At 38.6% G+C, this 13,831-nt stretch overlaps 1 pseudogene; it reads left to right on the forward strand.

Moving 5' to 3' along the window:
* The window catches only part of LOC145659413 (eukaryotic translation initiation factor 4 gamma 3-like), a 124,461-nt pseudogene that overhangs the window by 809 nt on the left and 109,821 nt on the right, over positions 1–13,831 (forward strand).

Consider the following 13,831-nt stretch of genomic DNA (forward strand, 5'->3'; position numbering starts at 1 on the left):
GTTTTGGTTAGCTGTCTGTGTTGGGCTGCATACAGCATTCTCTATGTTTACAGCCTTAGCTGATTCAGGAGCCGACGGTACCTTCATACACACCCATCTTGTACAGGAATCGGCATTCCAGTAGAACCATTACATAAGACACTTCACCTGGCTGCTCTGGATGAATCACCACAAGGGCACTCCATTCAGAACTCATCTCATTTCAGGTCATAGAAGCCTCATCATTTCAAGTCATTTTAGGTCTACCTTGGCTAGAACAACATAACCCATGCATATCATGGCCCCAAAAGGAAATGTATGTCATCTCAATGTATGAGGAATTGTTTGACATTACCTGTTGTTCAGTTATGTTTCAGCACTATAGATAGTCCTGCTGATGACCAAACCTTTTCCCTCCCTCCAGAATACCAAGATCTCTCTATGGTCTTTAGTAAGAGTCCTTATAACTGTCCTTATGACTCTTTTATTGAGCTCCTGGAGGGAGCCGTATTCCCCAAGGCTCATATTTACCCTCTCTCCCAAGAAGAAGATGGGAACATGGAAGAATATATAGATGAAGCACTGAGCCAAGGCTTTATTCAGCCATCCACTTCCCCCCTGGCATCTGGCTTCTTCTTTGTGAAGAAGAAAGATGGATGTCTTCACCCCTGTATTGATTACTGAAATCTCAATCAAATATCGAAGAAAGATGCATACCCACTACCTCTTATTCCCGTCACTCTAGAATAATTACGAGAGGTCAAGATCTTCACTAAATTAGACCCCGTAGCTCTTATAGTTTTATAAGGATAAAGAAAGGTGATGAATGGAAAACCACCTTTATTACCACCAGAAGTCACTATGAGTACAAAGTCATGTTGTACGGTCTCGGTGTGGCTCCATTTGTCTTTCAGGCCTTCGTCGATTATATCCTTTGTGAATACATTGGAAAATCCGTTATTGGTTATATTGATGACATCCTCATCTATCCCCCTGACATTGAAATCCATGTATAACATGTATGAGCAGTACTGAAGGCTCTTCTGGATAAAGGATTATATGTAAAGGGAGAGAAATGTGAGTTCCACCTTCCAACTATAACTTTTCTAGGATACGTGATCAGCCATGGTGAAATCACTATGGATGATAAGAAGATCAAAGCCATCTTCCAGTGGCCCATTCCTGTTATAGTTAAAAAACTCCGGAGATTCTTGGGATTTGCAAACTTTTACCGACGCTTCATATGGAATTTTAGCAGCATTGCAGCTCCTCTCACAGCCCTCCTGAAAGGAGCAATAACCAAGCTACTTTGGAATCAGGAGGCTGATCAAGCATTCAGGAAACTGAAAGAAGCTTTAACCACAGCTAGAATACTTCGACATCCTGATCCTTCCATTCCATTTGTCGTGGAAGCTGATGCTGCTAACATCGGGGTAGGAGCTGTACTTTCACAACGATACGACAAGTCCAAGTTACACCCAGTGGCTTATTTCTCCCGTAAATTATCAATGGCAGAGCATAACTATGGAATAGGAGAACGTGAACTTTTTGCCAATAAACTGGTCTTAGAAGAGTGGAGGCATTGGCTAGAGGGGGCTAATCATCCCTTTTTAGTTATCACCGACCATAGAAATTTGGAAAACATGCATGCAGCTAAACAAATGAACCCACATCAATCAAGCCCATTGGTCTTTGTTCTTTTCAAGGTTTAATTTTAAGATTATATTGTCCCGGGACCCGCAATAGAAAAGCTGATGCCTTATCCCGCATTTTCCTGGAGGAGACAGAAGAGGAATCTAGCAAAAAGGAAGCTATGCTTCCTAGCTGGATAAACCTGTCATCTATACGATGGGAAATAGTTGATTAAATAGACAAGTGTATATAAAATAGATGATGAAATAAACAAGCCATACAAGACACAGTCATCCCAACGGAATGTCCGTCAGGAAAACATTATGTACCTACCTTGTGCTGTGACCATCTGTTGAAGTGGGCTCATTCCTCGCTGGTTCAGGGCTATGATGAGCGATATTCATAAGTATGTTCAATTTGCAGTCAAAGCAAGATGCCTAAGACCCTACCCACAGGAAAGCTCATGCCTCTTCCCGTACCAGAAAGTCCTTGGTCTCACATCACCTTAGATTGCGTTACTGACCTCCCTTGTTCCGAAGGGAACACTACTGTCCTCACTGTAGTTGATGGATTCTCCAGGGGTGTGTGGTTCATTGTGTTTCCGAGTATGCCTACAGCCTTCCAAACTGTGGAAGCCTTGTTTAACCAGGTGTTCCATATATTTGGAATCCCAGAGGACATATGATCATATTGGGGACATCAATTCACATCTCGAGTTTGGGCTCCCTGTATTGAACAAATCGGGGTAGCTATTAGTTTTACATCCACAGTCAAATGGCCAATTCCTACATTGTTTTTATATGAACAATCCATCAGACCGGTCCAAGTTCCTCTTATTGGCAGAAATGACCTTACTAGTTCATCCAGTGGCTTGAATCCTTTTTAATGTATTTTAGTTTATCAGCCTCAAATGTCCCATGGACTTCCATATCAGCTGGTTATCCCGCTGTGGATGAGTGGATGCAGCGGAGCGAAAGGCTATGGGAGGAAACACATCAGTGTATTGTATGAGCTCTCTGAATGTATAAGGAAATTGCAAACAGGCACAGAGGGGAGAACCCGATATACCAACCTGGTGACAGAGTGTAGCTCTCTACACAGGACTTCCGCAAGCAGGGGTCATGTCGCAGGTTAGGTCCCAAGTATATCGGTCCATATGAAATTACCAAGCACATTAATGAAGTCACATATCAACTCAACTTACCTGCTCCCTTGCGTGTTTTGAGGTCATTTCATGTGTCCCTTCTTAAGTCTGTTGTTCCTGTTGTGGCCTTTGTATCATCTGTTTTGGTAGGACAAAGCCCATCCATGAGCCAAAGGAAGCTGAGGTAGGCCCCATTCCATGAAAACACAGGGAGTGTGTGAACCAGGATACCAACACAAGCATACATGCAAGCTGACGCCTACCCTTCCCTTGTGCAGCTGTTTGGCCAGTAGACAACTAATGAAAAACATTTCAAAAGCGTTTATACAGAAGCCACTGTTCAAATGGCTCTCTGTGCAGTGAGGAAACATATCATAAGGAAGTGCAAATTCCACTAAAGTTTAAGTAGGATCACTGAATTCAAAGTCTAGAGCACTATTACACTATGACTTCTAATGATAGCGTAAAAACAGTAAAGTCGTATTCCTTTTTTTGTAAAGGAATGTAAAAGTTTATGAAATATTCTTAAAAAGAGGACAATTTGATGAGGAGCTTGGTCTTGCACAGCTACCAAAACCCAGGACTGAACCAGGAGTCTTTTGATATTCAATCTAACACTCACCCAGCTGAGCTATTTCAGCTAGTGACTAAGTACTTTTGCCTGGTTTTGATCGAAATGTTACCAATGAATGTAGCTCATGTTCATGTCAGAGGAAACTGTCACCTTTATCCCTGGTGAGCTAGTGGCTAGGATTCTCTTTCAAACTTAATTTTTATGTGGAACAAAAAGAAATATGAATACCTTGCTTTATGACCTTCTAATGCTCATGCATCCCAAGTCCAGTATGCATACAAACATCGTCAGTATACTAGGAATACAGAGTTTGAAAATTGTTTGTCAGAAGCATCAGAGCTTTATTGCTGGTGGGTGAGTGGCTAGGATTCAACACTCTTACCACTGCGACTTGTGCTCAATTCCTGGTCAGGGAAAGGTCTTTGTTTTTGCTCAATTAAAACAGAAGCTTGTATGTGAAAAAACAAACTTCCTTTGAGTCAGATTTTAACTGACAGACTAAGGATAACAGTTTAACTTCTACAGTCCTCCACTCTACCAACTGAGCTATTGAAGGCAACAGACATGTAATCCCATAGGTCCAAACACCAGTATGTTGGCAAGAAACAAGGCCAGATATGGATGTTTGAATTGTTAAGTTCATTTGACACAAAGAAGAAACATTGCATTGTACGAGCTGGAGATGTTCAGCTCCCAAAAGATATCTCTTGATTACATTTGGATGCATACCGGACTTTGTGTACATGACTGGAAAAAGGACATAATATATTAATAAACTTTGGAAACCATTTATCAAACACATTCAAATACACATGTAAAATGTAGAAAATGTATACAAACACAAGTGAACAAGTTTAAACACACAACACACAAGTTTACAGGTAACAACATACGTACATAAAGTATTTTACAACAAATATAACTTCTTTAAATAGGGCTCTCCTCACAACTTTTCTTGACAGCATCCCACGATTGGTATATTTTCAATCCCACGTGCATTATATTTGTCATAATTCAAATATACTTGAATTTGACACCATCCCACATATGGCATATTTACCATCCCAAATGCATTATATTTGACAGTATATTTGACAAACCAATAAAATCTAATTGAATTGGGATTTTCATCCCATCTGTAATATATTTGACAGATCAATGAAATTTAATTGAATTAAGATTTTCATCCCATCTGCAGTATATTTGATCATTAAAATGATTTATTATGACTCAACAAGTATCTACTTCTGTCTTTGTCTAAGGCCATACTGCTGGTCTTTAAGATGTAACCTTAGTAAGGGGGGCCCAAATTTAGACATTGGTAGTGTTAGTTTCAACATATCACAAAGAACACACATTTTTTATACAGTTTTCAGAACTGATTATGTAATTGCCCCACCTTCTTTACATACTAGTGTTTGAAATCTCCACCACAATGTTCAAACATACATTATTCAATATATGCAAATTGAAGCTTGACACCATTATATCCCTTTGGAAGATTTTCCTTTTTTTTAAACAAAGATGATCTCAACTCACACCACCAAACACCTGCAAGATGATGTTGCTGGTCAGTATCACCCCGTGGTAAGATAATAAACCTTGTTTAGCCACAGAACTCTCAAAGAGGCTTTCAAGTCTATTAAAAACTTAGATCTTTTGCAACACTATTGAAGTTATTTCTCACAGGAACAGTTCAGCGTACTCTTCCTTAGACTTGTACAGAAGCCTTGAAACCCCCTCCATCAGAGCCTCTGTTCTGCACGTTCAGAATCAAAAAGGTCTCTGACCTTAAGATATCCCAGAAACATTATTCATTTTTTGCTTTCAAACACAGTCTTGCACCACTCTGCACCTGTTACAAAGAGCTTCAAAGCCTTTTATAAATGTTATTACCTCAACAGGAAATAGATTTTGGAAAAGAACAAACATGTCTGGAAGATGTTCAGTGCTCCCAAAGTGAGAAATATATACTGTATATCAGTGTTCACACAGAGGATTTGGGAAGGACTGTGGACATATACACCTACCCTTTTCTTGTCCAGTTGTTTGGCGAGCAGATAAGTAATGAACTACATTTCAAAAGCATTTGTGCAGAAGCCACTGTTCAAGTGCCTCTCTGTGCAGTGAGGAAACATTTCGTAAGGCAGCGCGACTTCCACAAAAGTTTAAGTTCACGGAATTCAAAGTACAGCGCGCAATTACTCAATGACATCTAACCATAACGTAAAAAAGGGGAATATCTCATTCATTTTTCAGGAACGCGATGTAAAGGTTTATGAATTATACTTAAAAAAGTAAAACTATTCAATGATGAATTCTTTTAAGTACAGATGCCAAAACAGAGGGTTGAACCCAGGACCTTTAGATCTTCAGTCTAATGCTCTCCCAATTGAGCTATTTCAGCTAATTTACAATATTATGGTGTGTATTCAGAAAATGACTTTACCACTGTGAAATCCATAGACCGGTCAGGCAGGACCATAAACCTTTTTTTAATAACAAATGTAAGTCTTGTTTTATCCCTCTTACAACTTTTATTTCACTGTTTATATTTTACACTGTTTTATCGGTTTTTATGTTGTATGATTTTATTATCCAGTGTTTTATCTTTACGTTTGTAATATTTTTTTATCATGATTGTGTGTTGTTCAGTCTATTATCCTCATCTTCTATTCATAGTGAACCACAATTGCTGCAAACATCCTCTTCCTTTCCTCCCATTCTTTCCTTTCTCATCTCTTCCTTCTCCTTACGTTCTTGGGCTTTTTTCAGCTCCTTCTGGCGTTTTTCTGCCTCCTTGGCTGATTTTCTTTGCTCTTTGGCTTGCTGCTTCAGCAACTGTTTCTGATTCATCTCCTCCAACATTGCGAACAGTCTCATCACCCTCTCCCGGTGCTCCCGTCTTTCCTTCCATTCCTTTTCCAGTTTCTTACGTTCTTTAATTTCCATTCGCTTCTCTTTTTCTATTGCCTTTCTCCCCTTTTCTCTGACTTTTTCCTCTGCTTTTTCGATCTTTTTCAGAATGTTCGACAGGTTTTTATCCATCTTCTTTTTCAGGGCCGCTTCACTTGTCTGCTGGATTCCATCCTGTTCTTCCTCCATAAGAACAGCCTGCAATTTCTCCACTCCCAACTTAAACTGGGAAATCCAGCCTCTCTGAGGGAACAGATACCAATTAATTAAGCTCTTAACCAACAATTAAGTTCTCCTATTCATAACAGCCCAGACAACTGCTGCCACACACTCTAAAAGCTTGCTGTCATTGTGACTGCTTAGACTGCTACCTGTACACCTAAAAAAAATTAATGTTTCATATTGCAGAGAAAAGATTATGCTTACATGGTACATAGAATGTTATTAAAATGACTTCATTCTGGTTACCATGACATTAAGAATGGGACGCTATGAAAATACCAATTCCAGACAAATAAACAGAAAAGTAGAGATGATGCATAAAATGGCTTCTGTATGAAAATATCTTATCATACGTTTACTCACATCTGCAGGAGATGTTGCCACATCTCTCTCCTTCTTCAGAGTCTGCTGCTCCTCCCTCATCTTACTCAGCCACTCTCCTGGCTTTGCCTCATCCGCAGCCTTGTGGTGTCCCATGTGGAACAAGGGGCAACTCAAACTGCGATGAGGGGGAATGGTGCCAACATCTATATTGTTGGTTTCAGTATCCTCCTGCAAAACAGTAATGTGCTTTGACCTCTGATACCAAGCTCTATAGGAGGGTGTCCAGCATGTAAATTGTATCTAAAAAGGTGTGAACTTTCTGCTACTAACCTTAAAAGCATGCATTCTGTTTTGACAAAAATCCCGTCAGTTTAAAACCTGTGGAACATGGTAAACAACAATGTTAGTTTTCAGCTCATGAGACACAGCATTGGAAATACCCGAGACAATTGCCAATAATTGCCCTACATTTGCCCTAAACCATAGATGCAATTTACACTGTCCTCACCACTTTGTGAAATACATGATTTTGTCCCCACAACTTCTTGAAAGTGTATTAACAAAATATTTGTATTTCTTTCACAAGTTTGTTTTTGCTTCATTTATTAAAAATAATTCGATTAATGTGTTGTTTTGGTCTATAATCCTATTATGCTTTTAATGACAATCAGAACACGTTCGTGCTGATATGTTGTCACGCTAATAAACGCAGTACAACTGACGTTTCTTGAATTATGGTTCAATCAAAATAAATAGAAAATAATTTTACTACATATATATATATATATATATATATATATATATATATATATATATATATATATATATATATATATAAATAAAACCATAGTTTTAGTTTGGAGAAGTGGGCAAGACGGGAGTCGCACGCAACTACACATTTAGTGCTTTATTGGGCAGAATAAAGACTAGATAAAACAATCCAAAACACGATAGGCCAAAAGGCAGGAACCGTACGAACAGGGATCAAACGCGCTCGCTGTACCAAACGAAACTTCGCAAATGGAATACCAAACAAGAGGCTTTATATACGAACATGAATCAAGGTAATAAAGGGCAGGTGTCGTTAGATGTCCGGGGATTGGGAGCGACACGGTGCCGATACTCCTTGTGTTGTTCAACGCCGATGACAGACTTAAGCAGTGTGTCCATAACACCTTTCATAAACTTGTTTCAGTCGGAGTTCATTTCTTTTCAGTAAACGCGCGTGCCCGAGGATTTGATGTCTTAAAGGGACGTGAACTTGAGGGGCGCCAGAACTGATTGGACACCCGCTCTGAATTCTTGTCTCCATGGATCAGTTGCACCAATTGGGATTAATTGCTAAACTGGTAGAAGCTAAAAGATCATTTTCATAGACAAGTTTACGCCTGTTGCACCAAGACCAGTAGCGACGCACGCGCCTATTTAAAACGTGTAATGACCGTTGCTAAGTAACTTGCGCTGTTACTAAGCAAAATTGTTACCGATACTCACTTTGGCAAGATAGTCCGCTATTTCCTACCAGATTACAGACTATAGAGGAAAACAAAACCCGCCGACAGTGAAATACATAAATCAATCGAATTATATTCACACAAACCACACTTATTTATATATGGTCAACTTGCCTATCTTTGCAATGACAGTCTGGCTAATGTTAGCTAGCTGGATAGCTAGAGAATTAAAATTAGACTATGACCAAGTTATCTAGCCGCAGGCCTTTCCCTCTTGTATAGTGCTAGTCTCTTTCACAAACTGGCCCTTATTGTGAGAGCAAAAATGACATCTTGAAATTGTGTTTACCTTGTATTTCCTAAGATGTGACAGTAAATATACCCCCAGGTATTGAATAATATAAGAAATTTACGAGCATAATTAGCTAATATTAATTTATGTATACTCACCGTCAATGAACTCAACTTGGACACGTTACAAATTGTTTCAAAGCTTTGTATGTCGTCTAGTTAAATGACCGTATCTATTTCTACCTATTTGTAGCCGAATAGTGAGGACACATGGCAACATTGTGACGTCATAATACCGTGTGCAATGGAAGGCGCTTATAATAGGACTCTACTAATTTCACAAGAACGTCAGTTAATTTCACGGACCTGTTTTATAAAAAAATTATTTCATGAATTTTAGGATACAAATTAATTTTAGGCTACATTTCATGGCATTTATTAAATAACACTGAAGAAGCTTCATAGTTAGGATAGCCACTTAGACTCACTAGGCCTGCCATGCTAATCCCTGTACTGGCTTTAGTTTAGCATGGAACTGCAAATAACTTCCGAAATATAACCGTGATGTTTGTAACGACGAAATGGCTTTTTAAAATCAAAAGCAGCAATATTTATGAAAAATAAATCCACATTATTGCAGGTCAAAAATGCACGTTACTTTTAGGAAATCCCCAGCAGGTTGTTCTCATTTGACCTTTCTCCATAGCAACAGAAAAACTGCTATGAGGTTTGGCATTAAACTCTGCCCCGTTCACATAAGGCATGTCATATATAAAATAAATAATGTACTCGGTGGGGAATTATACCGTGTGGTTCATAGATTTTCCCCACATTCCAGTAATTTTATTAAGTACACTTTAATTAGAAAATAAAGACGCAGACTCAGAATTAATTGAAGAGAATAGTCAGTCCCATGTTTATTCTGAGCTCAATGTTACAAACGAAGCATAGTCTGGAATATGTCGAACAATCACACAAAGAACACACATTTTTTATACAGTTTTCAGAACTGATTATGTAATTGCCCCACCTTCTTTACATACTAGTGTTTGAAATCTCCACCACAATGTTCAAACATACATTATTCAATATATGCCAATTGAAGCTTGACACCATTATATCCCTTTGGAAGATTTTCCTTTTTTTTAAACAAAGATGATCTCAACTCACACCACCAAACACCTGCAAGATGATGTTGCTGGTCAGTATCACCCCGTGGTAAGATAATAAACCTTGTTTAGCCACAGAACTCTCAAAGAGGCTTTCAAGTCTATTAAAAACTTAGATCTTTTGCAACACTATTGAAGTTATTTCTCACAGGAACAGTTCAGCGTACTCTTCCTTAGACTTGTACAGAAGCCTTGAAACCCCCTCCATCAGAGCCTCTGTTCTGCACGTTCAGAATCAAAAAGGTCTCTGACCTTAAGATATCCCAGAAACATTATTCATTTTTTGCTTTCAAACACAGTCTTGCACCACTCTGCACCTGTTACAAAGAGCTTCAAAGCCTTTTATAAATGTTATTACCTCAACAGGAAATAGATTTTGGAAAAGAACAAACATGTCTGGAAGATGTTCAGTGCTCCCAAAGTGAGAAATATATACTGTATATCAGTGTTCACACAGAGGATTTGGGAAGGACTGTGAACATATACACCTACCCTTTTCTTGTCCAGTTGTTTGGCGAGCAGATAAGTAATGAACTACATTTCAAAAGCATTTGTGCAGAAGCCACTGTTCAAGTGCCTCTCTGTGCAGTGAGGAAACATTTCGTAAGGCAGCGCGACTTCCACAAAAGTTTAAGTTCACGGAATTCAAAGTACAGCGCGCAATTACTCAATGACATCTAACCATAACGTAAAAAAGGGGAATATCTCATTCATTTTTCAGGAACGCAATGTAAAGGTTTATGAATTATACTTAAAAAAGTAAAACTATTCAATGATGAATTCTTTTAAGTACAGATGCCAAAACAGAGGGTTGAACCCAGGACCTGTAGATCTTCAGTCTAATGCTCTCCCAATTGAGCTATTTCAGCTAATTTACAATAATATGGTGTGTATTCAGAAAATGACTTTACCACTGTGAAATCCATAGACCGGTCAGGCAGGACCATAAACCTTTTTTTAATAACAAATGTAAGTCTTGTTTTATCCCTCTTACAACTTTTATTTCACTGTTTATATTTTACACTGTTTTATCGGTTTTTATGTTGTATGATTTTATTATCCAGTGTTTTATCTTTACGTTTGTAATATTTTTTTATCATGATTGTGTGTTGTTCAGTCTATTATCCTCATCTTCTATTCATAGTGAACCACAATTGCTGCAAACATCCTCTTCCTTTCCTCCCATTCTTTTCCTTTCTCATCTCTTCCTTCTCCTTACGTTCTTGGGCTTTTTTCAGCTCCTTCTGGCGTTTTTCTGCCTCCTTGGCTGATTTTCTTTGCTCTTTGGCTTGCTGCTTCAGCAACTGTTTCTGATTCATCTCCTCCAACATTGCGAACAGTCTCATCACCCTCTCCCGGTGCTCCCGTCTTTCCTTCCATTCCTTTTCCACTTTCTTACGTTCTTTAATTTCCATTCGCTTCTCTTTTTCTATTGCCTTTCTCTCCTTTTCTCTGACTTTTTCCTCTGCTTTTTCGATCTTTTTCAGAATGTTCGACAGGTTTTTATCCATCTTCTTTTTCAGGGCCGCTTCACTTGTCTGCTGGATTCCATCCTGTTCTTCCTCCATAAGAACAGCCTGCAATTTCTCCACTCCCAACTTAAACTGGGAAATCCAGCCTCTCTGAGGGAACAGATACCAATTAATTAAGCTCTTAACCAACAATTAAGTTCTCCTATTCATAACAGCCCAGACAACTGCTGCCACACACTCTAAAAGCTTGCTGTCATTGTGACTGCTTAGACTGCTACCTGTACACCTAACAAAAATTAATGTTTCATATTGCAGAGAAAAGATTATGCTTACATGGTACATAGAATGTTATTAAAATGACTTCATTCTGGTTACCATGACATTAAGAATGGGACGCTATGAAAATACCAATTCCAGACAAATAAACAGAAAAGTAGAGATGATGCATAAAATGGCTTCTGTATGAAAATATCTTATCATACATTTACTCACATCTGCAGGAGATGTTGCCACATCTCTCTCCTTCTTCAGAGTCTGCTGCTCCTCCCTCATCTTACTCAGCCACTCTCCTGGCTTTGCCTCATCCGCAGCCTTGTGGTGTCCCATGTGGAACAAGGGGCAACTCAAACTGCGATGAGGGGGAATGGTGCCAACATCTATATTGTTGGTTTCAGTATCCTCCTGCAAAACAGTAATGTGCTTTGACCTCTGATACCAAGCTCTATAGGAGGGTGTCCAGCATGTAAATTGTATCTAAAGAGGTGTGAACTTTCTGCTACTAACCTTAAAAGCATGCATTCTGTTTTGACAAAAATCCCGTCAGTTTAAAACCTGTGGAACATGGTAAACAACAATGTTAGTTTTCAGCTCATGAGACACAGCATTGGAAATACCCGAGACAATTGCCAATAATTGCCCTACATTTGCCCTAAACCATAGACGCAATTTACACTGTCCTCACCACTTTGTGAAATACATGATTTTGTCCCCACAACTTCTTGAAAGTGTATTAACAAAATATTTGTATTTCTTTCGCAAGTTTGTTTTTGCTTCATTTATTAAAAATAATTCGATTAATGTGTTGTTTTGGTCTATAATCCTATTATGCTTTTAATGACAATCAGAACACGTTCGTGCTGATATGTTGTCACGCTAATAAACGCAGTACAACTGACGTTTCTTGAATTATGGTTCAATCAAAATAAATAGAAAATAATTTTACTACATATATATATATATATATATATATATATATATATATATATATATATATATATATATAAAACCATAGTTTTAGTTTGGAGAAGTGGGCAAGACGGGAGTCGCACGCAACTACACATTTAGTGCTTTATTGGGCAGAATAAAGACTAGATAAAACAATCCAAAACACGATAGGCCAAAAGGCAGGAACCGTACGAACAGGGATCAAACGCGCTCGCTGTACCAAACGAAACTTCGCAAATGGAATACCAAACAAGAGGCTTTATATACGAACATGAATCAAGGTAATAAAGGGCAGGTGTCGTTAGATGTCCGGGGATTGGGAGCGACACGGTGCCGATACTCCTTGTGTTGTTCAACGCCGATGACAGACTTAAGCAGTGTGTCCATAACACCTTTCATAAACTTGTTTCAGTCGGAGTTCATTTCTTTTCAGTAAACGCGCGTGCCCGAGGATTTGATGTCTTAAAGGGACGTGAACTTGAGGGGCGCCAGAACTGATTGGACACCCGCTCTGAATTCTTGTCTCCATGGATCAGTTGCACCAATTGGGATTAATTGCTAAACTGGTAGAAGCTAAAAGATCATTTTCATAGACAAGTTTACGCCTGTTGCACCAAGACCAGTAGCGACGCACGCGCCTATTTAAAACGTGTAATGACCGTTGCTAAGTAACTTGCGCTGTTACTAAGCAAAATTGTTACCGATACTCACTTTGGCAAGATAGTCCGCTATTTCCTACCAGATTACAGACTATAGAGGAAAACAAAACCCGCCGACAGTGAAATACATAAATCAATCGAATTATATTCACACAAACCACACTTATTTATATATGGTCAACTTGCCTATCTTTGCAATGACAGTCTGGCTAATGTTAGCTAGCTGGATAGCTAGAGAATTAAAATTAGACTATGACCAAGTTATCTAGCCGCAGGCCTTTCCCTCTTGTATAGTGCTAGTCTCTTTCACAAACTGGCCCTTATTGTGAGAGCAAAAATGACATCTTGAAATTGTGTTTACCTTGTATTTCCTAAGATGTGACAGTAAATGTACCACCAGGTATTGAATAATATAAGAAATTTACGAGCATAATTAGCTAATATTAATTTATGTATACTCACCGTCAATGAACGTTCCTGTCTCAACTTGGACACGTTACAAATTGTTTCAAAGCTTTGTATGTCGTCTAGTTAAATGACCGTATCTATTTCTACCTATTTGTAGCCGAATAGTGAGGACACATGGCAACATTGTGACGTCATAATACCGTGTGCAATGGAAGGCGCTTATAATAGGACTCTACTAATTTCACAAGAACGTCAGTTAATTTCACGGACCTGTTTTATAAAAAAATTATTTCATGAATTTTAGGATACAAATTAATTTTAGGCTACATTTCATGGCATTTATTAAATAACACTGAAGAAGCT

The sequence above is a fragment of the Electrophorus electricus genome, chromosome 10 (assembly GCF_041902795.1).
Source record: "Electrophorus electricus isolate QZ-2024a chromosome 10, ASM4190279v1, whole genome shotgun sequence".
Classification (NCBI taxonomy): Eukaryota; Metazoa; Chordata; class Actinopteri; order Gymnotiformes; family Gymnotidae; genus Electrophorus; species Electrophorus electricus.